The sequence below is a fragment of the Thermobia domestica genome, chromosome 4 (assembly GCF_964235325.1).
Source record: "Thermobia domestica chromosome 4, izTheDome1.hap1.1, whole genome shotgun sequence".
Taxonomy (NCBI): Eukaryota; Metazoa; Arthropoda; class Insecta; order Zygentoma; family Lepismatidae; genus Thermobia; species Thermobia domestica.
Window position 1 is genome coordinate 305,934,889 of NC_137457.1, and position 26,294 is coordinate 305,961,182.

Below are 26,294 nucleotides of genomic sequence, written 5' to 3' on the forward strand. Positions count from 1 at the left end.
GAAATAACCATGACTCAATTTGTTATAACCTCTTTTGCTTTGTTGTCCATATATTGACAAAGTTTCCAGGGTTAAAATTGTGTTTAATCTTTCTGAAGGTTAAAATTTTATGCCCAATTCAGAACTGTTCTCGCTTTATAATTTTTGAACCACTTAACGTAGCGATGTGAAACTAACGTTTACGTACAAAACAAAATTTTTCTCTAGTTTATAAACCCACATAAAGTGACGTACTTATTTTCAATATGAATCCGAGGACGGTGTCTTATACAGAAAGGTAAAAGCATTGTTTAGAATGATTCAGAATGAATAATTGGAAACGTTAATTAATAATAGTATAGAAAAGGATTATCATTGCAATGCGAAATGGTAATTCCTTAATTACCTATAGTAATTTGGTAATTGAAATTTGAAAAATTATTTCGGCTGCAACATAACAGATTTCTAAAAGTACAGTAGAGGGTCTATTTAATAATCCATAAAATTATGTTACTACCTTTCTGTATCATTTAAAGAAAGACGAAATATGTGTAGTTTTATAAAAGGGAAAGTATTTAGCTTTGTGGAATGGATTTGTTTCACGTCAAACTTAAGCGGTTCAACGGTTTATACTGGGACACATTTCTGGGTTCGACATAAAATCTTAACCTTAAAATGAATACAAAATTTTAACCCTGAAAAATATAAAGCACTTCATAGTCCTGTAAAATATGAAGCTTTTATAGTCCTGTAAAACACAGTAGAACAGGAGCTCTGTGAGTTTTTACACATTGTGAACAATATGAAACAATTGAAATAAAAGCAGAACAATGTTATAAAGAGTCATGACAGTATCCCTCCGCCCTTAATGTGAATTCTACTTTCCATTTCCATACTGCAGAGTTTTTGATATTCTGTTCAATTAACTGCAAATAGATGGTGAATATAAAATTAACTCAAAAAATTATTCACAGAGTCAAATAAACTAATTAAATATATAATGATATAATGATACTGCAAAATATCCGTATAGCTCAGCCGTTAGGGATTGTGTGTATGAATCAAGCTTCAAATACTGGCCACAATGTTAAACATTTTTCACTAGCAATTAAACGCCTGCGTCTCTGAATGCATTCATTTTCTTATACTACACTAAAACCAAAAATGTCTCTGCATTTGTTGTAACTTTGGTATTAAAAAAAAAAAAAAAAAAAAAAAGTGGCCGGAGCGATCACTTGTCTGCTTACACCCATGACTATATTCGTAGAAACCAAACACTGAAATGCACTAAACACAAGTTCTAAAGACTAAGCTGTCAGTTCTAACTCTATGCCTTAAATAGTTATTTAAATACACTTTAAAAGTGGAAATCATATTAAGATAAAATAACAATTAAGTAGGTAACTAATTGTTCATTTAATTCGTTCCTATATGATTTATACATTAATTGTATACAATGAAACAGAAAAATGTGAGGAAATAATTTATATCGTAAATGAAACAGCCACATGTACAGTATACTCATAGTGCATACCCATTATATAGAGAAAAAAGGTTAATGAAGTCATTTACATAAAAAATGAAGTGTTTTAACATAATACTTTGCAAAGATCCTTTGTTTTAAAGGAATTCTTTAAGAGAATAAATGAAGGGAAGATCACAATTTTTTCTGGTCTATATTAGCACTAAAAACACACCAAATTGTATTAACAAAATACAATGCACATCGTATTAACTTATATACATTAGCCTATGTAATGAACCTTATCATCATTTAGAAGTTGTATGTAATATACCTTCGGATGTACTACTAATTTTTTTTTAAACAGAAATTTGTAGCATTCCATAACATTGAGTTTTAACACAGATAGCCTTCATACAGTATGTAAAATCAGAAAAGCAAATATATATGAAGTGATTACAATGTTCAAAAAAGCACTATATTATTCTAAAGAATTCCTGCTATCCATATTTTGTCTTGAATAACTCAGCCATTTTTCTTTTTTAGCCCATTGATATATACGAGGAAGTCTTCCTCTGTTTCTTTGAGATTTTAAGGGTTTTACTTTTTATTATTTTTCTTCAGGTCTATTTAAACGTCTCTTACTTTGTGGAAATAAAATTCTGTGTTGTATGTTTTTAATATTCATAAATGACATCTAATTTAAATAATAATATACTTATATATACTAAAAGATCATTTTGACAAAGCAAGGGACATTTAAATAGATATTCAGAAGAAATCAGTAAAATCAGAACATCCAAAATTTTATTCATTTCAAAGAAAAGGAAGAATACTTCCCCTACAAATCAATGGGATAGAAAAGAAAGAAGGCGATGGTACTGAACCTCACCGTTAAGGAGCTTGTACTCTGAGAAATATAATTACACTTTCTCTCTTAACTGATTCCACGCAAAAAAAAAAAAAAAAAGTTAAGAACAATATCAAACAACAGTTGTCTTTATAATTGAAGAAAACTTCAAACCTATGAAATAGTAATGTAGAATTTAAATAGCTCAGAATCAGGATTGTGAGAATATAGAGAGATACAGAAAATTTTACAACACTGCATAGAAAAGATGAAGTAATAATAAAAAAAGAATTTAACGACAAAAACTGGGATAGGGAGACTAAGGTAATATTGGCAAAACAAAAATCAATTTCAAAGCCGTAATTCTCAATATTCGCTTGAAAGGTAAGTGATGACCATAATTCCCGTGTGATTTGAAATAAACCGCATTAAAATGGGAATTTTTTTACAAATGTTATGATTGAATGAAATTCACCCGTTCTAAAAGGAAAAAAAAAACTGTAGTCCCACATATATCCTACCACTCTTCACAAATATCTTTAAGGATGTTAGTACATATCATTTTTGTCAATACTCTCCGTTAGTGGCGTAGGGAAGGGGGGCCCAGAGAGGCCGGGCCCCCAAAGAGGTCCGACAATGTAGTTTGATGTTTGTAATTTTTTATATATTTTTATGTTTATATATTTTTTGTTTGGAATTGTTCCATATGTACCTATAACAGCACTTGCCCCACCAAACACACATCCTGGCTACGCTACGGCTCTCTGTGGGTCTTCTTCCATTGCAACACTTCTGTATTTCTTGAGCAACATTTCCCCTTGCTTCCAGAAATAAATGAACTATCTAAAATAGAACAAATATAATGCTTTGTAAAATATACTCTTCAATGTGTACGGCGTTGGCACATCACGTATATTTATTACAATCGAAATTATACTTCATCACACCAGAACCAAACCAAACTACACAGTGTAATAGACCTTGTTGCAATGAACCGGCTTCAACGCTATATGTTAGACGCTATATGTTACAAGAAAACCTGTAAGAGTAATGAAAACTATAGTCACTGATGAAGAATTCAATTACGTCGAAACAGTTAACTTTTACTTAACCTTTTGTCACTCGCGCTGTTGGAAAAAAGCAAACAGGTGAGTAAAAACTAATGATTTTTACGAATGGGGTCGCATTAGCGGAGTCACCCTCACTGCTATTCCTCAAGTGGCTCCTTCCCCTCTTTCACCCTAAAGCTCGCTGACGTGCTGCAATTGTAGTAGCTTCCAGTACAGGTTGAGGAAATAGTTTCGTCTGCGTTTGCTTTTTTCAAACGCGCGAGTAGTTCCGTGATAACACTAGCAAACATATATTTTTATGGAGTTTGAAATTTTCCAACGCGCGATCGTTAATGTGATAATTATTGTTTATGAGTGAAGTTTTGTTTTTCTAAGCAACGTCTCGCTTCTTGAATAGAAGTGAGATAGAGAAGTGGCTTGACAATATTAATGATGAGTCTGATGTTAACTATCGAAAATTAGTGGCTGCTGAAAGTGATGCGAATTGAAGTAATGAAAAAGAGAATTAAGATGATATTGATCATGATAGTGAAGCAGATAAGAACAGTGTAGATGCAGATTCAGATGCAAACGATATGGATGTGAATTACAGTTACAGTGAAAATATTGTTTCATTGGGAAAGACAGTAAAACAAAATGTAAATAGTAACTGGCAGCATCAGCAAAGACAAAGTGTAAAAACATTGTGAAAAAGATGCTAGAACCGAAGTTTACTGCTAAGGGTATCACTGAGTAAACAGTTTTTTTTTTTTTCGAAATTTATCGATATAGCCGTGATTGATGAAACTGTAAAATGTACTAACAATTATTTGGATAAATTACGAACAAGTTTCGGCGAAGAACGCACTGCAACTGTACAGCATCTTCAAGAGCAAAATTAATGACTTTATTTCGACGTCTTTATTTGATTGCCAAAAGAAAGGAGCACGTGATGATGTACGATCACTGTGGACATGTGACGGAACAGGAATTCCAATCATAAGAGCAGCAATGAGTTACACGAGCTTTTTACTGCTACTCAGGGCATTAGATTCGATGATTTCGAAAGCCGATCTCAGAGAAGAGATATTGACAAGCTATAGATATACCACATTGACTTGACACCTAGTTTTCTGTCCCAAGCGTTGCTATCGGCTGAAGGAATTCACTCCCTTTCGCCAAGGCTCTCTCGTTTAGCAACAGCTGAACCCTTATTGGCTCAACGCGTGGATGTGTCGATGGTTTGAACTTTAGTTCGCATTTTTGCCACGGATCAAGACATTCTGACAGCACTATAGCAACAATTCCAAATATCCTAAGTATTTACTCAACAATTGCATGCATTACTTCAAATAAGTTTACTAAATATATTGTTTGTATCTCAAAATGTCAATGTTGGAAAAAAGCAAACGCGCGAGTAGTTATGTTACTAAATTTGGCGCGAGTGACAAAAGGTTAATCTTTATTACAACAGTATGGTCGCCACCCCAAACGAGAATCAGAAAAGAAAAGAAATCCTGCCGTATATCCAATGGTAGGAATTGGAGTTTCTTAATAAATCTTTGAAACATTACCTTGAAGCTGCAAGTTAAACAATAAATCCCTAAGTCCCTCACCAGACAAAAAGATGTATTAAAATAGAATATTATATTTAGTGAAGATAGCATTATATTACTTTGAAATAGAACTTCGATACGCATCAGGGTTTTGCGATACTATTGTATTGGCAATTGAGAATTTTGTATTCGGCTGAATACAAAATATTACATCTTAAAATAAAACCTTGTTAGTGGAACAAATAAAATGCACATATACTGAAATAAACTACAGGTAAAATCCATCAGGTGGGCAAAAATGATAAAAGTTTCAAAACAAATACATTTTATGTTCTCCTAGGAGTCAATTTGAGTAACATATTTAAAACACAAACCATCTGTAATAAGAATTCAATCGAATGAACATAACTTTGAGAAACGCTATAAAAAAAAATCACAAAACTATAACTTTACATTTGTTCGTTTGTCTGCCGAGCTCCTTTATGGCTGAGCGGTTAGTGTACGCGTCTTAGGCGTGGGTGACCCGGGTTTGCTTCCCGGAGAGAGCTCACGTGGTTCGGATTCCACTTTAATCAGTAGGTCCCGTCTTATATAGCCTCGCTACTGAAAGGGACGTTAAACACAAAATCAACTCAACTTTCTGCCTTTTAAGTTAAAATTTTCAGAGTACAAGCACGAGACACTCTAAATTCCCTGTTTAGATTTTGGCGGCATACCAACGTAATATATCAAAATGGCGGCCATTTTGTCAAATGAACGAGTATCTACGCTACGAAGCGCAATTTTCAGTCTTTTAAGTTTAAATTTTGACGGTAGAAGTACAAGATATGCTAAATTTGCTGTGTAGATTTTCTCGGCGGTCCAATGTAAAAAAAAAAAAATAATCAAAATGGCGGCCATTTTTTCAAAACGGCAGTGAGTAGAAAATTGTTGCAAGTTGTGACAATGACAATATTGAAATATAAATCACATTTTAACACTTTTACCCCAAAGACATTGAAATATTTCGAAAAAAAAACGATTAAACCCGAAAAAACTCAATTAAACTCGAATAAACCCGAAAAAATGGGCCCAGGTGGGTTTGGCTTTTTCAAAAAAGCCCGGGTTTTTTCAAACCCTCGTTCATGATGAGCTTTTCTCCTCAAAAAAGTTTTAATAGTAGTCGCTAATGGTTTTCTACAGATGTTAATGTTAAATTGTTTAATTTTTTCAAACTTCCGATGTCCAAGTTTTTGTACCTACACATCGTGAAACAGTGTCAGGAGAAAGGGTTAACACTCGGAAAATGAAAATGAAATATTTGAGTTTTACGTCCCACGGTTATGCCGGTTAGGCTAAAGGAGACAGTGATGATGAGAGATGAATGAAAATGGTGGAATGAAGAAAGTGGGAGGAAACGGGAGAATCCCGAGAAAACCCACGCACACGGTGTTTGTCCACCACAAAGTTCACTTGACAGGAGCAGGGTTTGAACCAGGAATCGCATGCACCAGAGATGAACGCTCTACCACTGAGCCACCGCGGCCAGCAAAAAAATCAAAATAAGACAGTCTGGTGCAGGTGTAGTTTTGGTGCACTACATTTTGGAAGATTTACAGGTAAAATTCAATACTTTCCATGAAAAGACATGTTTATAAGGAACGAATTTCTACAGGTAACTTAATTACATACAATGTAACTGTATCTTACGTTTGCTAATGTTAAACCATTACAAGTGCTTTACGACGAATAAAACAAATGAGTGCAAATGAAAAATGGCTCTATTAGATGTTATTTTCCACGGGCGGCTTATTTCTGCACCGTGTACACCGGCATCATATTTCTGCACAGTGTGCAGAACCTGTATTTTGTTTACAAGTGGAGAGTTACTAGTATGAAACAACAACAAGTGTTGTTGAAACTTGTATTATTCTCAAAACGCACTTCCTTCCACTACCCTCACTTCTGCGCATACACATTATCGCTGACGTGCCTGCTCCCTTCGGACGTATTCCCGCGCGGGCCCACCAGCTTCGCCCTATCTGACTCGGTTCGATAGCATTCGTGCTATTTAGTGGCCACCCAGCACAGATTGTTTTGTGCTTTTTTGCGCTGTTTTTATGCTAGACATCTGGAAGCCTTATTTATACGCAAATCGTAAAAGAATTATAATTTTTCAACAATTACTTCTAGAGGTCCCCTTGAATTTTATTTATGCCAAGTAAAATATATTCCGCCCATTTGAAATCGGCTAGGGGACAATAAAAAAGAAACTGGTGAAAGAATTATAATTTTTCAATTTTTTTAGTATTGCGCCACAAGTAAACCTGTACACAAGAGCGTTTAACCACTACCTCATTTCTCCTGTTTTTTTTTTTTTTTTTTTTTTTTTTTTTTTAATTGGAAGTTTTCGCTCACATGTGAAACAAGTCCTGCAGTATATAATCTAGTGGATCTTATTAGGTTACTAAAGATACACTAAATACTAGAGAATACTAAAGGAACACAAACCTTGTCATGGCACAAGCATTATGAGAAATTGTCCACGTTTCTCTAAGATAATTATCTTCCTTTTTGGTATTTCGCCTTAAAACTTATGTACAAATCCGCATTTGTGTTCGTTCAGGTTTATTTTCTGCGCACCACCCGGAATAATTGATAAAACATTTTAATTATTTCACCAATTTCCTTCTTATTGCTTCTAAAATATTTCCACTGGGCGACATGAAAATATCACACCTGGCATAGATAAAATTATTAACTGCTTCTAGCAGCCAAGTTATCCTGTAACCTCCAGTTGGTTACCGATTAATTTTCTCAGTGTACCACTCGCGCTGACGTTTTCCCCTGGAGTAGGATTTCTGCTTGGACATAGCGTTCCTTTGATTGTATTATAAGAGTGCAGCCTGTATACCACCTCGCTTTATTAAGTATTTTAGCCATAAGAAAATGTTGCGGGTCACTTTCTCACTCTATTATGCAACAACTATTCACAAAAGACAAAATCAAGCTATCACCTCTAGTAGTACGTCAGAGCACCTAATCTAAAAATTATCTATTCTAACCTAACCTAAATTTAGGGATTTACTGTTGTATCGCAGAACCAATTTGAAAATCGGAAAAAAAAAGTACCAAAACGTACTCCGATCAGTTATATTTGGTCGGATTAGATTAAGTTACGTTCGATTACTTTATATTAGATTAGGGGCATACAAACTACAGTGCAAAAAACACAAACCAACCTGTGCTAGTCAGGGGCGGATCGAGGACGGATTTCTGGGGGGAGGGAGGGAGGTTGTAATACTACTACTTAGAGCTACTTTTGAGTACTCCAAACTCTGGAATGGGTTTTATTTATATATAAGAAAGTTTCCTAATTTGGAAGGGGGGCAATCGCCCCGATCGCTCCCCCTGGATCCGCCCCTGGTGCTAGTTGGCCACTAAAAAGCACGAATTCTATATAACTGAGTCAAGCAGGGCAACGCTGGTGGACCCGCGCGGGGTTGTGTTCGAAGGGAACAAGTGCGTCAGCGACGGTGGGTATACGCGTAAGCGAGGGTAGTGAAAACATGTGGGCTTTGGTTATCATACATATTTCGATATCACTTGTTATGGTTTCATACTATTAACGCTCCAGTTCTAAACATAAAATACAGCTCTCGTACACTGTGTAGAAATACATTGCCGTTGAGTTAGAAGCCACTTACCTTAAAAACTAAGGCATGTAAACTTTTGCAATTTCAAGAAGAAAATCGTGTACTACAGTTTCTTAACTGTCTTTCGTTTTTTTAAAATAAAAATTTAAGTGAAATCCTTAAGTTTTTTGTCCCACGGTTATGCCGGTTAGGCTAAAGAAGACGGTGATGATGAGTAATGAATTTAATGGTGGAATGAAGAAAGTGTAAATAAACGGGAGAACCCCGACGAAACCCACGCAGACGCTGTTTGCCCACCACAAACTTCACATGGCGATGGCTGGGATATAATCCGGGACCCCAAGCACCAGAGGTGAACGTTCTACCACTGAACCAGCGCGCACCCTACAATTGCAATCGAGTTCTTGATATACCTTAGGGGTCCGTGAAGGTAAGCAGAAAGGTAAGAAATATAATCGAAGTTAATACACAGGTTGGGCTAGGTAGTACCATTTAAATCACTTTCTTTGATACCTTCCCCCCAAATTTTACATGCCACAGACGCCACTGCGCGGGAACATACTATAACCGAATCTACCAATTAACATATGTAACACAACATATAAAATTTATGACGGTAATAGTTAAGAACAGCTACTTCTCATCTCCCGTGCACGAGGATACATCTTACTGTTGCACTACCTAAACACCCTAAGTACAAGGGCAAGAACTCAGTCTATTACCTACTTTTTAACATCCTAGATAGTCAATGAATAATTCCTGAAAGTATGGCGTTTCTCGTCCTTCCCTAAATGGGAAGTACGGCTCCTTAACTATAACCTTTATGACAATTTGAAATGTATATGCATAATATTAAATTAACTCACCAAATGTATATTGCTCTCTCCACTTAATACTCAATGAATTTTCCATAAAACTATGAGCGTCCTGCTCCTTCGGGAACTGTTTCAGCATGATATATACTTTAAAGCAATATATTTATATTTATAAACATTTTATCGCCATTTGGAAACTCAACCCCAACGAACTTTATGTTTGAACTCTGGCCCACACTGCATCACCATGTGACAAATGAAGAACGCGAACCGAACATACAGGCAGCGCAACCAGACTACGATTTCTGCAATCAGGCTCTTCAGTGGCACTGGCGGCTCGGCGCCTGTCCGAGCATCTTTTCAAGGTCGGTACATCCGCTGTTTGCCGACCTTCTTCCGGCTCCCTTACTTGTCGGCACGCCGTCAACGTTTCGGCGTCTTCCCGACATTTGCCGCGGTCGCCGTCCGCTGTTTGCCGTCTCCTTCCAAAATGTTTGTCAAGGATCCTCTCGTACTTGTATTTTATTTTAAGTATTTACTTCTCATATACCCTTTACGTGCAGTCCCTTTACTACATTTCTTTTAATGCATTTACCTTTTTTTATGGTCGGCACGCCGTCAACGTTTCGACGTCTTTACAACTATCATTTGTCGCTGTCGTACCGTCCGCTGTATGCCGACTTTCTGCCGACTCCGTTTTCACAAGACATGTTTTATGGAATTAGTGCCCACCCACAAGAAAAACCTTCGGACAGTTTCAATTTTTACTTCATCATTAAAGAAGATACAGGCTCTATTCATTTTCCAAAATTTGACTCTTTGCCGCTGGTACGCGTTATTGCAACTTTCGCCGACGTCGTGCCGACGTCGCTTTTTAAGAAATTGCCGGCAGTCTCTTTTTGCAGTCGTCGTCCGACTGTCTGCCGACTGTTTCGAGAAAGCTTTATACGAGGGAAATATAAGCCCTAATTCGTATTTTAAAGCAACAAATTACCTTCTAACTTTCTTTATTATCTTTTGGTGAACGAATCTCTTTTTGCTCGTCGCGGTCGAAAATCGAGCGGAAAGACGCCGGTGTCCGGCGCCGGCAATCCGACCGCGGCATCTGGTCGGCATGGACAAATTGTCCGACTATAGGCGGCAGGATCCTGATGGGGTCTCCATGCTATCTGCTTACCGCTGGTGAGTGAGGTCCCTGATTCAATCCCCGGCCACGTAAGTTTGAGGTGGACAGCATCATATCCATGGGTTTTCTCGCGGTACTCCCGTTTCCTCCCACTTTCTCATTCTAGCAGTTCCTTCATCATTCACTTGCCTTAATCAATAACAAAGTTACAATTTGACATATACTTCTGGACAGCAGTGCGGTAGTCGTTCATTTTTCTTTTCGATTGACCTAGCTGCCCACGACAGCGATAAAGATTAATGATACACTGTTATATATATATATAGTCAATGCATTGGTCCCCTCTGTTATCTGTTCGTTTACACAATCCGATGTGCCACATGCTTTGCGAACATGGCGGCGGTAGTATATTATAGTAGCACTAAGCAGACAGAGAGAAACATTTACGGTCTATCTACAGGAGAAGCAAACACCATATTAAACTTTTCCCATTACAATGTGTTGTTACTGAAAACAAAAACTGACCGGTAACAAATCTTTTCTTTGCTTCCTAAAGCAATATTTCGTTGTATTTTTTTTCCTTTTTCAAAGGTTAGAGAAAGATTTGTTAGCACTACATCTAGTTTTTTTTTTTTTTTTTTTTTTTTTTTTTTTTGATACCCGTAAATTTTCGTGTATTTATTTCTCCAACCTTTCCAACGAAATACACATAAAGTGATGTTTTGAAAATAAAAAGATATCTTTCCAGGGGGTAAACGGCTCCTGAACGGGACGTGTTATCTCCATGATCTTCAAATACACTCTCAATAATTAATCAGGTTTCTAGCTCAGCAAGCCACTATCGCACTTCACATCTCTCAACAACTGGCGTTTCATGGTTGAATGAACTTTTTCTTTTCTTTCTGAAATCAGCATTTCCAGAATCGTTGTACGAGTTCAGGGGCGGCGGTAGATGTCCACTAACTGATTCACTGTGACGGTATAATCCAGGGGCGTACCGACAGCGGGAAGTTCCACCGGGTCTTAACCCCACCCGCGAAAAACTTCGTGACTCGACTAACATTTCGTACACTTTCTTAACATAAGTATACTTGTTTAACACAGAAATGATTGATATAGCCTCTCTTTTGATTGGATTTTACACTTCATCTGTATTCTTCCTTTCTTTATAAAAACAGGAGGCACGGTGACTCAGTGGTAGAGCGCTTATCTTTGGTGCATGGGGTCCCTGGTTCGATCCCTGGACAAGTAAGTTTGTGGTGTAGCCTACATCATGTTCGAGGGTTTTCTCGGGGTTCTCCCGTTTCCCCCAGCTTTCTCATTCCATCCCAAGAAAGTGAGCGGTAACGGTGAAACTCTTCGTCGGAGAAAATTCATGAAATCCATGCTGTCCACAAGGTCGCATGACAGGCCCGTATCCAGGGAGGGTCTAGGCCCCCCTAAATTTTTGCTGCCCCCCTAAAAGTTTTATATTAGGCTTGCAAAAAAAACTATAATATGGTGATGAACTATCATATGGTTGGATCGAGGCCCCTTAACTTCAGCCCCCCCCCTAAGTTTTTGGGCTGGCTACGGGCCTGTACGCATGAACTGGGATCGAACCAGAAATTTGTCCCATACACTTTACCATTTTGCACTTTACCACTGTTCTCCCATTTGTAAGTTACACGCTTCAGTTGGTATCCTTACGCAGACATGAAAATTAGAATTGTTTTAAAAGTGTTTTGAGGTAGATAGTGTTGCTGTATGTTTACAGATAAAGAATTTTCGGTGTAATTGTGCGAAAAACATTCACCAACCTGTGATGGATAGTCGCTGCAAATTAGTATCATACCTAATCCGGAACTAGGAAGTGCGAAACAGGAGGACGCACGTCAGTAGACAGTAGGCGCGTTACTGAAGATGAGTATGCGCATAAAGGAACGTTTCTTAGTTTTAACATACACAAATACGACTGTTTATTCTTGTGGTTGAAAATAATGCCATTTTTCTTATCTGAGTGAGGATACAGACTGCAGCTTTGTAAAATTGACCCCTTGTTTTTATTCCTTTTTTTAAATCTTTGCCTTTTTTTCGCTGTATCGTAAAATTTGGTGTCCTTGTCAACAATGCTGTCTGGAGAGTTTCAGTTTATTCTTTATTTTTAGTTTTATAACAACACAAGGTAAACCAACTCAGCTCTAACCTAACTAAATTAATTGTGTATGAGTGATGTGTACCGGATCTCTGTCACTGAAATTTTAATTGAAAACTTTAAACAATTTGGTATTCGATTTGACCATAATACGTTTAACCTCCAGAAGTCGGAACCTGTATCAATCGATTTCTCAGATTAAATTACGTCAGAGTCTTTGAAAAAGGTCTTGAAAAATAAATAATATAGGTATCTTAATTCAGAGGATGTATAGTCGGCGACTATAATAAGGAATTATATTGTGAGGAGATGTGGCTGTTCAATTCGGGGAGGAAACAGTGTAAAGAAAAATTAAAGTATGGTAGCTGATGGAATCTAACGTAAGTAGGAGTATCACATTGATACATGTTCGTTATCATATACCATCCGTGAACTTATTAATGAATCGATAATAATGAAATATGAATAGTGAAAGGACAAAACATATAATCCATTCTCTTACTGAGATTCGAACTCATGACATAGGGTATAGCAACCGTCAGCCTGGTACCTCTAAATCGCCAAAACATAATCCTATTGTCCTTAGATCGGGAAACCCAACAGACAGATGTGACGACCGTTAACCTATTGTCTTTTAATCGCAAAACCTAACATACAGATGTGACGACCGTCAACCTAGTGTCTTTAGATTGCAAAACCCAACATACAGATGTGACGACCGTCAACCTAGTGTCTTTTAATCGCAAAACCCAACATACAGATGTGACGACCGTCAGCCTAGTGTCTTTTAATCGCAAAATCCAACATACAGATGTGACGACCGTCAACCTAGTGTCTTTTAATCGCAAAACCCAACATACAGATGTAACGACCGTTAACCCATTGTCTTTTAATCGCAAAACCCAACATACAGATGTGACGACCGTCAACCTAGTGTCTTTAGATCGGAAAACCCAACATACAGATGTGACGACCGTCAACCTAGTGTCTTTAGATCGCAAAACCCAACATACAGATGTGACGACGTCAAGCTATTGTCTTTTAATCGCAAAACCCAACATACAGATGTGACGACGTCAACCTATTGTCTTTTAATCGCAAAACCCAACATACAGATGGGACGACCGTCAACCTAGTGTCTTTAAATCGCGAAACCCCACATACATGTGTGGCGACCGTCATTATATTGTCCTTAGATCGCGAAACCCGACATGCAGGAGGGGAAACAGTCAGCCTATTGTCCTTACATCGCTCATGCATATCAGCTGACTTTAATCTCCATAATCCTGCTATTTAGGCTACAAAAACAATGAGAAACGAATGATGATAATGACATGGATTGCAGAAGGACAATACAAATTACTCGTACTCTTAGTAGGATTCGAATCCTAGCAATCGTCAGCCTATTACCGTTTGATCGCTCAAGCACGTCAGCCTGCTTTAATCTTCAGGATTCTCCTCTTTAGGCTAGAAAAGATTATAAGACAACACGTAATACCCGTACCCAGACTGGGATTTGAATTCCGACAGACAGGTCTTATGATCACCAGACCAGTATTAAGAACCGTTCAACCATGCCAGTCAGCAGAAGGTAACTTAAATACAATTGTGTAATAAAACTGACATTAAACTTAGAACCGAAGCGTACGTATATAAATATGTGTATATATATATATGTGTGTGTGTGAGCGATATAGAGTAAGTGTTCCAGAATACAATTGCTTGTAAAATGAGCAATTTGATTGATGCATTTCAAAATGCGATTGGGTGCTGCTACGTGAGGGAATCACCACTATAGAAAATGGTTCTTATAACGAGGTATCCCGGTAAATATAAAGAGACGAACAGTTTTGAGGGAAAAAAAAGAAAAAGCAATGTGCTGTAAATGGATGAGTTTCCACTTAAGAAGAAGTTAAAACCAAGAACGGAAATAAATACGTATAACTTTAATGGGGGGAAAGTGATGAAGATTCATTTTCGCACAACATAAAATTAATACTAATGGTGGCAATGCAGACTTCCATCCTTGATTATATATATATATGCCCCTTACGAACCAAAATAAAGGTGTAATGCAGCAGTAACAGCGAATCCAAGACTTTTTTTTTTTTTAAGACAGGAAAGAGACAGGGCCAAGAATAAGAAAGAAGAGAAGGAAAGGGAAGGGTGTGATTAAGCCAATGAGCGTCTTTCAGCGAATAGCGAAGGAAGAGTAAATAATTGATTACTTAATTAGTGCTTTGGCCCTCGTCAAAATCAAGGGCGAACTTTCCATCTTGAGAAGAGGCTTCTAGTTGAGTAACCCATTAGCCATGATTTAGAGAAAGTAGTAAAAGAAAGGGTTAAGAAGCACGGAAGAGGGAGAAAAGAAAGAGAAAAAGAAAGAAGAGAAATGCCGATGGGTTTTGGTTGCAAGAGGAAGAAAGTCAATGAGTTTAGATGAAACTAGCAGTGATACCATATCTGAGAAAACAGCGCTAAATTTGGTATAAAATACTGATGTAATGCAAAATATTGTTGAAGAGAGTGAATTTTTGTGTTATTGCGAATGAATTTCACTGCAATTGCATTTAGTAAAGATAATTGGTAACGGAGCGTAAAAGAAAATAAATTTTACGTGAAGTTTTAGTGAAAAATAAATTTACAGGGAGTTACCCCCTATTGGTCACAAGCTATATGAAGTCCAGGATAGTGCCCAGGTAAAACGTCATACTTTCTCCACTTCGGCACATCTAGTGCTATTAAAATTATTAGAGTATGCATTATCCGAATAATTGTTCGAATAATGAACATTGTTCGAATAACTAACAGTGGCTCAGTGGTGGAGCGTTCACCTCTGGTGCATGGGTCCTTGGTTCGATCCCAGCTCGTGTCAAGTGAACTTTGTGGTGGATAAACCGTGCTCGTGGGTTTCTTCCGTTTTCTCCCATGTTCTTCGTTCCACCATTCCATTCATTTCTTATCATCACTGTTTTCTTTAGCCTAGCCGGCATAACCGTGGGACGTAAAACTTATTCATTTACAAGGTAACACCAAATGGTTACCTGTGTGTCAACGCCATTTTTACAATCACAGCTGGAAGAGGGTTGTTTTCCGCGCCGGTAACAGCTTGAAGGAGTGGGGGAGGACACAACTATGTGCAGGCTATGAATGTCACAGACATTTCATATATCACTTACGTTCAGTGGAGATGTTTTTCCTGTCCAATCACGCTCTCTCCTTCATTGTCAGTCTGTCCGTATATTGTAATTGTATGTATTCTCCTTCTTTACACTCTCTGTAACTATACATATAACGTATGTATCGATAGGATTCTGGAAGAAGGACATGGCAGCGGTAACATGGCGACTCCGGCCCCAAGTGGTGTGGTTTACTGGCAACTTATGAAATAGATGGAATTCCGCACAATTATTACGTACTCCAGATATACCTGATTTGTCTAACCAATACGTACATGGCGTTTTTCTCCGTGTGTAGCAGTCTGTTGCATGCAGAATCGTGAAGAAGTCTAGAATCGAATGCAATGAAATGGTTCTTTCATTTTTGAGCTCAAATCATAATCACAGAGGCTTCATATATCGTATCAAATCGTAATCACTGAGGCTTCATTTTTGAGATCAAATCATAATGACAGAGATTTCATTTTTGGTTCAAACTATAATTACAGAGACTTCGTTTTTGATGTTAAATCATATTAACAGAGACTTAAGATTTAGTGACTATGGTGGTATTCAGCTCCGAACTATTTCCGAGATTCTGCATCCAAGCTACTGAAATTAAAGGAGCCAAAATTATTTTTAAACTGCAAAGTCTTGGACTTAATCGATAGTTTTTACAATTACTTGTTTTATATTTTTCTGAAAGGAAACAGTGTATCATGTATAAACAAGAATCATCATTTTATTATAATATGAACACAAGCGTACCGCAAGGATACAACTTAGAACCACTACTATTTATTATATAAATAAATGATCTTCCATTGAAATAAGATATTTTACATGTATGATGTAGGCTGATGAATAAAATTATATAAAACAATCGCAAAAGAAAGTGGTACAAGCAAATTACAAGAGGACATAAATAGCATATTTCAAATGGAACAATGAAAATTTAGTCGAATTGAATATAAGTAAATGTTATTGTGCAAAGTTTGGAACTAACTGAAATGTAGGAAATAGCAACTATTATTTGATCAATATTAAACTTAAAGAGAAATGTCAAAGCTCTGGCTTTTACGACAAGGTAAGAGGTCGTTTAGCAATCATATTCAACGTGTTGTGACAGAAACTAAATACAAGAAATTTCACAAATTTGGAAGATATTATGTGTTAACATTCTTAGAGTATTGGTTGTTAATATGATCGCCTAACTACAATATCTATCGGAGACAAATCGAAAATATTGAGAAAAAATTACGTTTTCTTGATTATAAAAAAATCATATGCCATCTTACAGAATGAGAATTTCCTATAGTAAAATATTAAAGGAATTTCAGTTCATCTCGTTATATAAAAGGCGTAAAAATACTTGAACAAGCCTTCTTCCTTTATAAATTTGTGAATGTGAACATTAAAAGAAGTGACACTTTGAAAAGGATTTACTTTAATGCAGGTTAAGTGTAACTTAAGAATATGTAACCTTTTTTTTTGTATATAAATAAAATTCCTAACAAGCAAAGGGTACGATATCAGGACTCGAGTTGCACAATAAGAGTTATATATCCTTAAAGAGCATCAAGTAGTTAATTAATTGCCAAGTTACTAGCTGCAGTCCGCCAATACTGAAAAAGTGATGGGACTTAAAAGATAACATTGGGGTCTATGGCAAACACAAGAAAGAAAGCGTTTCTCCCGTCTGTGCTCTTATTGTAAAACTCTTATTGCGCAACTCGAGTCCTGGTATGGTACCCTCTGCTTGTAACACAGTCCTTTATAACATCTCACTACTTTTCAGGATTTTAAATGATCATAATAAATTGAACAAGTAATTCATTTGAACTTCAGTTTTAAGACAAATAAATGTAACAGTATTATCCTAAATGCATTACAAATGTAAAGTAATTATTATATGTGGGTATAAGTTTATTTGATATTTTTATATGTATATGAATGTGAACGCGCGCACGCATATATATAGGGTGTTTCAAAACAACACCGACAACGTTTGGGAGGTGATTCGTGACACCAAGATAAGACAAAAAGTATAGACCAACTTGGATGCACAAATGCTTCCTTTCGGAGTTATAGACTGCCGAAAACATGAAAAAATGAACTTTAAAGGTCCATTGTTCCAAAACTATGAGACCTACCGTAGTCGGGTCAAGACTTCGCTTAGGAACTAATATATGCCCTACCCAAAAATAAATGTTTCAGAATCCTAAGGTACTCACGCAACAATTTTTATAGAGGGAGTTTGGCTACGAACATTTAATTGGAAGTACTCACCAACTACCTCTATGGTCAAGTAAAGAATGGGCAAAAGAACACCCCAGATGCGTTTTGGAACCGGATGGTCAACTTCGTGGCTTCAAGTGGGGGCGGAGGAGTGTGACGTTTTTGTTTTTTCTTAAAGCAAATTTCAAAAATTTTTCATGCCTTTAGTTTTCAAGATATCAGATTGAAACTCTACATATGAATTGTATGTACCTTCGGGTATTTCTAAAAATCTTTTGAGATCCCTACGTGAAACTGGGGTCGAGTCTAAAGGACGCAAATGTTTCGAGGGGTGATTTTTTCAGAAAAAAAATCCTGTTTTTTCCGATTTTTTGGTTGAGATGTATGATACAGACATGTGAGTGGTACCGTTGGAGAGGGTCCGTTATACAGAAGAAAGTGATGTTTCAACTATGACTCGAGGCCAAATAGTAATGACGCAGTAAATTTTTATAATATGTATATTTATGTATAGATATATATGTATATAGGGCCTGAATTCAGACTTCCAACAATTTTTCCGTTCTTTGTTTTCAAGATACAAGATTGAAATCTTGCACACACACTATATACATAACAACGTTTCTTTTTTTTTTTTTTAAAAAAAAAAATAATAATTCAGATCCCTATGTCAACTCAGACCCGGACGGGCCAGCGAGGCAAAGTGTTTTGGCAGGATTTTCAGAGAAATGTCCATTTCTCCCGATTTTCCGGTTCAGGTGTATGATGCGGACATGTGAGTGGTACCGTAAGAAAGGGCTCGTTATACTGAAGAAAATGGCATTTGAACCATGACTCTGGGTCAAACAATAATTGACGCAGTACATTTTTGAAGTATTTTTATATGTATATATATACTGTATATGAAAAAATGACACCTTCAGACTTTCAAAAATTTCTCCCGACTTCAGTTTTCAAGATACAAGATTGAAATTTTGCACACGTATTACGTACGTAACAACATATTTTCTAAAAAAAAAAGTTTAGGGTCTCTGTGTGAACCCAAGCCCGGGCCAGAGGGGCGCAAAAATTTCGAATAATATCTTTGTTTTTCGATTTTCCCGTTTCTGGTGTATAAATATGAACAAGCGAGTGGTACCGTATGCTCTATCCTGGAAACAAGGAAGTATAAACCATTATCCTACCGTAAATAGTAAGAAGCTGTTAGAGCCTAAAATTTACCTCAAAAAGTGGAAATCGTAAAAGTTTTAATCTTGCATTTGCAAATAAACAGGATTAGATTTCAATTAAAATTCTATGTAGTATTATTAAGTTGTGAACAAAATTAACCACTCCTTGATTGAAAGAAAGAAAATTCATATTTCTATAATTGACCCTTTCTTGGCACTAGGTCAGTGGTTCTCAACCTAACTCCTGTCACGACCCCCATTTTATCACATCCACTTGCTAGCGACCACCTTATAATTTCTGGTTTGTAATAAGCTTGTGTAGGATTTTGAATATACCTATTGCGAAGATCTCATGACATCCATCTATTTCTATAATAATAGAATCTATTTCTTGTATATAGTGGATACAATAACTTCCCTAAAAGCTAATGGATTAAAACCAAATTTGTTCAGTTCATTCATATTATATACAAATATTGAGTCCAATCCGACATACTGTTTCAAAATGGAGACCGTTTGAAAATTTTAAAACTTCATAACTTCCTTAATTTTGGGTCATATGATAAAAAAAAAATAAAGTGATTTCTAATTTTGGTTAATAAAACTTAGTTGTTAGTTATTGAGTATTTTAAATAACTTGATAATGTGCGTTACGAAGATTGAACCGAACATTGGCGCACCAGTGAAATCACACCATGCTCAGGTATCTCATTAGCTTTCAATTTTAATTGTATTTCAATACGCAGGTTTTGTTGCATTTGTATTTTTCTAGTATTTCAATATGCAGTTCTCCATTAGTTTCATGTCGTACTTCTTTCGGTTTAAATTGATTTTTAAACAACTCTGCACCTGTTGGAAAATGTTTAGTAGACCTATTTTTTTTTTTTTTTTTTTTTTTGTTTTTGACAGTATGTATAAAAATAAAAATATTGATATCAGAACAAAATTCAAAATAATATTTTAAAATATTTTCCGGTATTAGATTCTAATTACATTTATCTCTTCCGCTTATCTTCGTGACCCTCAGTTTGGGAAATCCTGCTCTAGGTGAGCAATCATTAAATTTCTTCTATGAAATTTCACTAAACCAAACCATGATGTGCACTTAAGAAACAACTTTCGCATGTAAAAATGTAGCGTGTGCATCTCTCCACTCCCCAATATTTAAAAGCTAACAACATTGGTTATGTCAACAGTCCAGAAATGGACCGACAACAAACCAACCCATTTTGCTGTTTAATCTAGATATAAGGGCGATTCTGTAGTGTAGCAACACTGAAGGGAATGCATTCTTAAACAGCGGTAATGGGTGAGTAAATTCCTTCAGCCAAAGGATTTTAACTGAAAAAGTAGTTAAAAAAAGGGCCAGAGTGAAATTTAGTTAGTTCTTGGGAGAACTAGGGGGTTAGAGAGGCCCCGAGATTGGACGGCGGGGGAAGGAAAAGGAATAGTGCGTTACGATTTGGCGAAAGATATCTCAGTGTTTGTCTTTCGTAGTTTTTATGACTTTGGCCGTGGAAGAAACTCATTTCAAGACGATTTTGGTTAATCATGAAACGCATCAAGATGGAATAGAGGTATAACTAAAAAACTTTTTTCCGTTTGGTAATAAGTAAGCAGTTGGTAGTAGTAGTAATTGAGCCAGCGAAGGGTAATTTCCATAAAGTGTGGATGGGAAACTTTCCATCTTCTTGTCTGGCTGGGCGTGAGAAAGCTTTAGGATTTGAATCTCCATGTTGAAACAACATTCATTTAGGGCTATACAATTCCAAAAACCAGGAATAACGGTATTATGCTAATAGCAAATTTAAATTCTCGCAGGAGATGTTCATGGTATACTTAATATCATCATAAGTTAGTGTTATTTTTTTTTTTTTCGTTAGTATCTTACAAACAAACATCCTACTTTCTGGGATCTGATTTATTAATGTAGTAAGACTACAGACTGCGTTCCATCGGAGGAATATGAATTGAGGTGTAGAAATGGGCATCTCTTTAATGAAGTATTTACTGAGAGGTACCATTAATTCCTTGCACTAGCGGATCCTGTGGGGTCGTTTAGGGAAGGGAGGATTGCTTTCTGGACGTTCGACGTAGAGCTCTAGGTATGTAATACGTATTTAATATCCCATTGGAATATTTAATATTCCAATAAATTACGGTAACTACAGTAAAGAGGAACACGCAATTTTTACATTTCTAAATGAATCTATGTTGGTACTTGAAGCAGTCAGAATTATATACCCTCTCATACGCAAGTATGTGAAGTTTTAACCACACCAATATTGTTTGAGGTTTAACCAAAGATTTTATGTTTCAGGTTACACTCATACCAAACAACAATGCTCTAGGCTTTATATACCCTCTCATGCCCCAAATATGTGAGGTTTAAATCTCACCAATATTTTTTGTTTGACCAAAAATCCCTTATTTCAGGTTAAACTGATGCTAAACAACGTCGATGTTTTTGGCTTTATATACCCTTTTATGCCCCAAATCTGTGAGGTTTTTAATCTCACCAATATTGTTTCAGGTTTAACCAAAAAAAAAAATATATATATATATTTCAGGTTACACTAATGCCAAATGACAATACTCTATGCTTTATATACCATCTCATACCCCAAGTGTAAGAGATTTTTAACTTTACCAATATTTATTTTAGGATTAACCAGAAAGAACCTCATATTTCAGGGTTAACTAATTTCAAAGAATAATAGTGCTGTAGGTTTTATGTACCTTCTCATATCCCCAAGCATGTGAGGTATATACCCTTTCATACCCCAAGTATGTGTGATTTTAACTTCACCAATGTTTTAGTCTCAGGAAAGCACATATATTTGATATTGCTTTAAACATCAAGAACAATACTCTAGGCTTTTATATGCCTTTATACCCCAAGTATGTGAGCCTTTAACATTCACCAATATTTTTTTCGAGACAGTTCCAATTTCGGAGATAATGTTCTGCGTCCTGTCATAAGTTTATTGGGACTTTAAAATATCCTCACTTCTATGTTTATTGATGAAGTTGGCGATTTGCTATTATTATTATTATTATTATTATTATTATTATTATTATTATTATTATTATTATTATTATTATTATTATTATTATTATTATTATTATTATTGGGTTTTAGTTTCCACACTTGTATACAGAATCTTCAAAATAAGAGGAAATTTAACAAGAGCAGGCAGTTACGTAACATATAGACCAATACGTAGACTACGTACATACTATTTAAATCGGGCACTTTTAAGTGTATACGATATGTAAGTTAAATTGCTTCATGTTATCAATTAGATAAATGTGATTCGCTGTTCACAAAAGGTAAAAGGACCGCTTATATATTTCTCCCTTTCTCCCTCCCCAGATTCCATCCCATCTTGCCTAATCCCATCTCGCCTAACGATTTATCAGCCGCTGATATCTCCAAGATAAGAATGCCCGCCATTTTAGGCAAGAAGGGAGTTCCCATCTTGCCTACTCCCATCTTGCCTAAGATGTAAGAAGGGAATTTCTGCACTAAAGAAGGAATTTCTGTAGAGAGAATTTCTCCATTAAAGAAGGAATCATTTTAACCAGATGTTTCAATCAATATTCGCCGTTCGAATATGTCTGCAGTACAGATACATGGAACAATTATTACATTTTCTGAAACCATCACAAATCTCGGGATAGCAATTGATCCATATTTTGAGTGGAAACCCCGTTCAACGTTGTGCGTAAGAAAGCGTTCTGGTCTTTTCATTCACTCACCAGACTAAAGAAAATTCTAACCATTGACACAAAATCACTCCTTGTAAAATCTCTAATACTTCCTCACCTCGAATATTATGATGTAGCTCTATCAGACTTAAATGAAGAACTGTTTATAACGTATCCAAAACGCCTGTATACGGTTTGCTTATAATCTTAAACGATCAAACAGCTGGGACTAATGAAACTTTCCGATAGACGTTATCTGCATCGACTCACACTTCTCTAAGATTTTGCGCTTTTAACAACCCTCTTACTTATTTCAACGATTGCATTAAATGCTCATCACGATCACGATACAAGATCAGGTGTAAATAAACTCTTTTCACTTCTCCTACACTCCTCTAAATATTACTAGAAATCATTCTTTGCATCCACTGTCCGTGCATGGAATGATCTTCCACCCAACATACGACAATCTCAGTCAATCAATCTATTCAAGAAGTCGGTTGAGCAGACCATCCATGGGTCTCTCTAGGCCAGAGTTTATCAACCTAGGGATTGCAAGAAGCTTTCATGGAGGTCGCGAAGATAATTGGAAGAGATAAATATAATTAGAATCTAATACAGAAAAGTATTTTTAAATAGTATTTTGAATTTTGTTCTGATAGGATATTTTTTTTATACATACTGTTAAGAACAACAAAAAATGGTGTCTTCCCACTTGAGTACGTTCCCATTTTCGTACATGTCAAAATCCTTCCCAGTTGCGTACAAGTGCCAGATGCAATGAAATATCATGATTTAAAAGCGAGATAAGAATTCCCATTTCCGTACAGGTTCAATAGCTGGTACTTTCTGTGAATTTTTGTTTGTTTTTGAGCAGAGCTGGATGTGGAATCTAAAGGTTTCGTTTCGAGTAGCAGCCACAACGAATAAGAGCCCCTGAATAGTTTCATTTTGCACGCCAGCACGACCTTCTTTATTGGCAGACATTTAAGAGCTACAACAAACTTTCTTCCCAATTTTTTGTAATTCATGCAGATATTGAAAGTTCAATAGAGGAAACTAATGTGATTCCAGTGGTTTTTAGCTTTCTCCCGAACAAGAGAAAGTATATATATATGAAAGGTTGAAGTCCTGAATTGGAATCCTGAAATTGTAATGGTAGACTTCAAGGAAGCAGTAATGAATTCTTTTAGCACAATTTTCCCTTCAGCTTCCATAAGTGGGTGAAATTTTCACTTTAACCAGAGTCTTTGGTTTAAGATACAGGATTCGTTCTTGGTTACATACTACAAAAACAATGACTTCAGGTTCGAATGGTTGCGTCATTAGCTTTTCTTCCGTTAAAAATGGTCGACAGTGGTTGACTGTCTATTCAAGAAGACATCCCCTAAGCTTGAGCAGTTCTATGGTTATTTCATTGACCAGTGGCTAGAAAATTCTACAGTCCTAATTAGCATGTGGTACTGCCATAAAAAACACCATAGAACAAATAATCCCGCAGAGGATTGGGATAATAGATTAAATACTCTGCTAAATAAGCAAAATCCTCATGTCATCGAATCAGTCCGTTTTCTCAAGTTAGAAGCCAGGAGAAGTGATCATGCTTACGACGTAAAATATCTCAGCTTGCAAGGTAAAAAAAAAAGGATATATGCAGCTTTAAAAAAAGTTTTTGGGTAGTTTCGATGTTTCAAAAGATGTTAGATGATATTTGGTCGCACTTTCATATATTCATAAGTTGTCATAAACTGTAAATCGTATATCTATATATATTGATAAGCATTACTTATAGACGGTGGTAACAACGGTAAACGGCCTAATGTCTTTTCTTATGTAGAAAGATTAATACATAGATTATTTCTTTTCTGAAATGTGCGTATGATTTCACAATTTCTTAGTGTTGGTTGTTAATACTAGTACAGGAATTCCCTCTTTATAGCAGAAATTCCCTTCTTATATCTTAGGCAAGATGGGAGTAGGCAAGATGGGAACTCCCATCTCGCCTAGAATGGCGGAGATTCTTATCTTGGAGATATCAGCGGCTGATAAATCGTTAGGCGAGATGGGATTAGGCAAGATGGGAGGACACCCCTCCCCAACCCATTAGCTACATTAACTGTCTCTATATTTTACTTCAGAAAAGCTGCAACCCTACACATATCTGAGCGGGCCTCACAACATTATTTGGAAGTTGGTGCTGCTGATTACGAGAAGTGACAAGGAAATACGAGTATATGGTTAATGTTAGTTAATATGTTGAGCACATGTAAAAATTAATTTATGAAATGAAGCCGGTATTATGATCATATACATACCCAGAGTCTTTACATAACCAGTGTTTTTCTTTATTTATCAATAGCGACATAATTATGGAACTTCCATAAGCGCTCAAATACAGATAAAGATATATGTATTAATTTAATGTAGGATGTGATGACATACATATTAGATCTATTATATATGAAATTGGATATTCCCTAGTTCGCATAATTATGTACATACGAGTAAATTGATACATCAGCTAACCGTATATTAATGTCTTCCTATTTATTTTAAATGTTTTCCTACTTTTGTTACCGTTATTAATAATCAATACAATTCTGAGAATTACTTTCATTCTATTTAAATAGAACATTATTTCACATCAGTGTGTTAGCAGTAAGCATCTAGTAGTGTGAAGGAAAATTTCCATTTCTACACACAATTTTTAACACATACTCGTGGAACAGATGCACAAATTTACAAAATTGCTTTCAACCTGTAAATCTATATATATATATATATATATATATATATATATATATATATATATATATATATATATATATATATATATATATAGTCACAATGTGACTTCAAACTTGCTGAACCATTCGACCGATCTCGATCAAAGTTTTCAACATAGATGAGGTTAGGGCTTGGGATGGTTTTTACCATTTCACTTTGACGGTTCAACTTAGGGGAGGGAGAGGCGGAGAAGATTTTTAAAAATGATCGAAAATGACAGATATTAGTGTCTAACCCATAGTTTTCGGGGTCGCTGAGGTGAACAATAACAATTTCGATGCCATTTAAAACCAAATTCAGCCCCGCAACTTGGGGGAGGGGAAGATATATAAAAATGATCGAAAATGACCGATATTAATATCGAATACATAGTTTTCGGGGTCACTGAGATGAACAGTGGCACTTCCAATGCCATTTAAATTCAACTTGGGGGAGAGGGAGATGTATAAAAATAATCGAAAATAACCGATATTAGTGCCGAATCCATAGTTTTCAGAGTCGCTGAGACGAGCAGTGACACTTCCAATGCCTTTTAAATCCAAATTAACCCCTTTATGTCCAAAATGAAACCTATTCTCTCCGCGCGAAGAACGGGTATTCTGCCAGTACTGTATAATAGTAAAAT

The 26,294-nt window shown here is 36.2% G+C and overlaps 1 long non-coding RNA gene across 1 annotated transcript; it reads right to left on the minus strand.

Moving 5' to 3' along the window:
- Positions 1-317: 317 nt before the first annotated feature.
- LOC145683549 (uncharacterized) lies at positions 318-9,649 on the minus strand. Its single transcript, XR_014131144.1, has 2 exons — positions 9,398-9,649; positions 318-3,134 (listed from the first exon to the last, which is right to left on the minus strand). It is a non-coding gene; the product is annotated as an uncharacterized LOC145683549 (long non-coding RNA).
- Between the last annotated feature and the right edge of the window lie 16,645 nt (positions 9,650-26,294).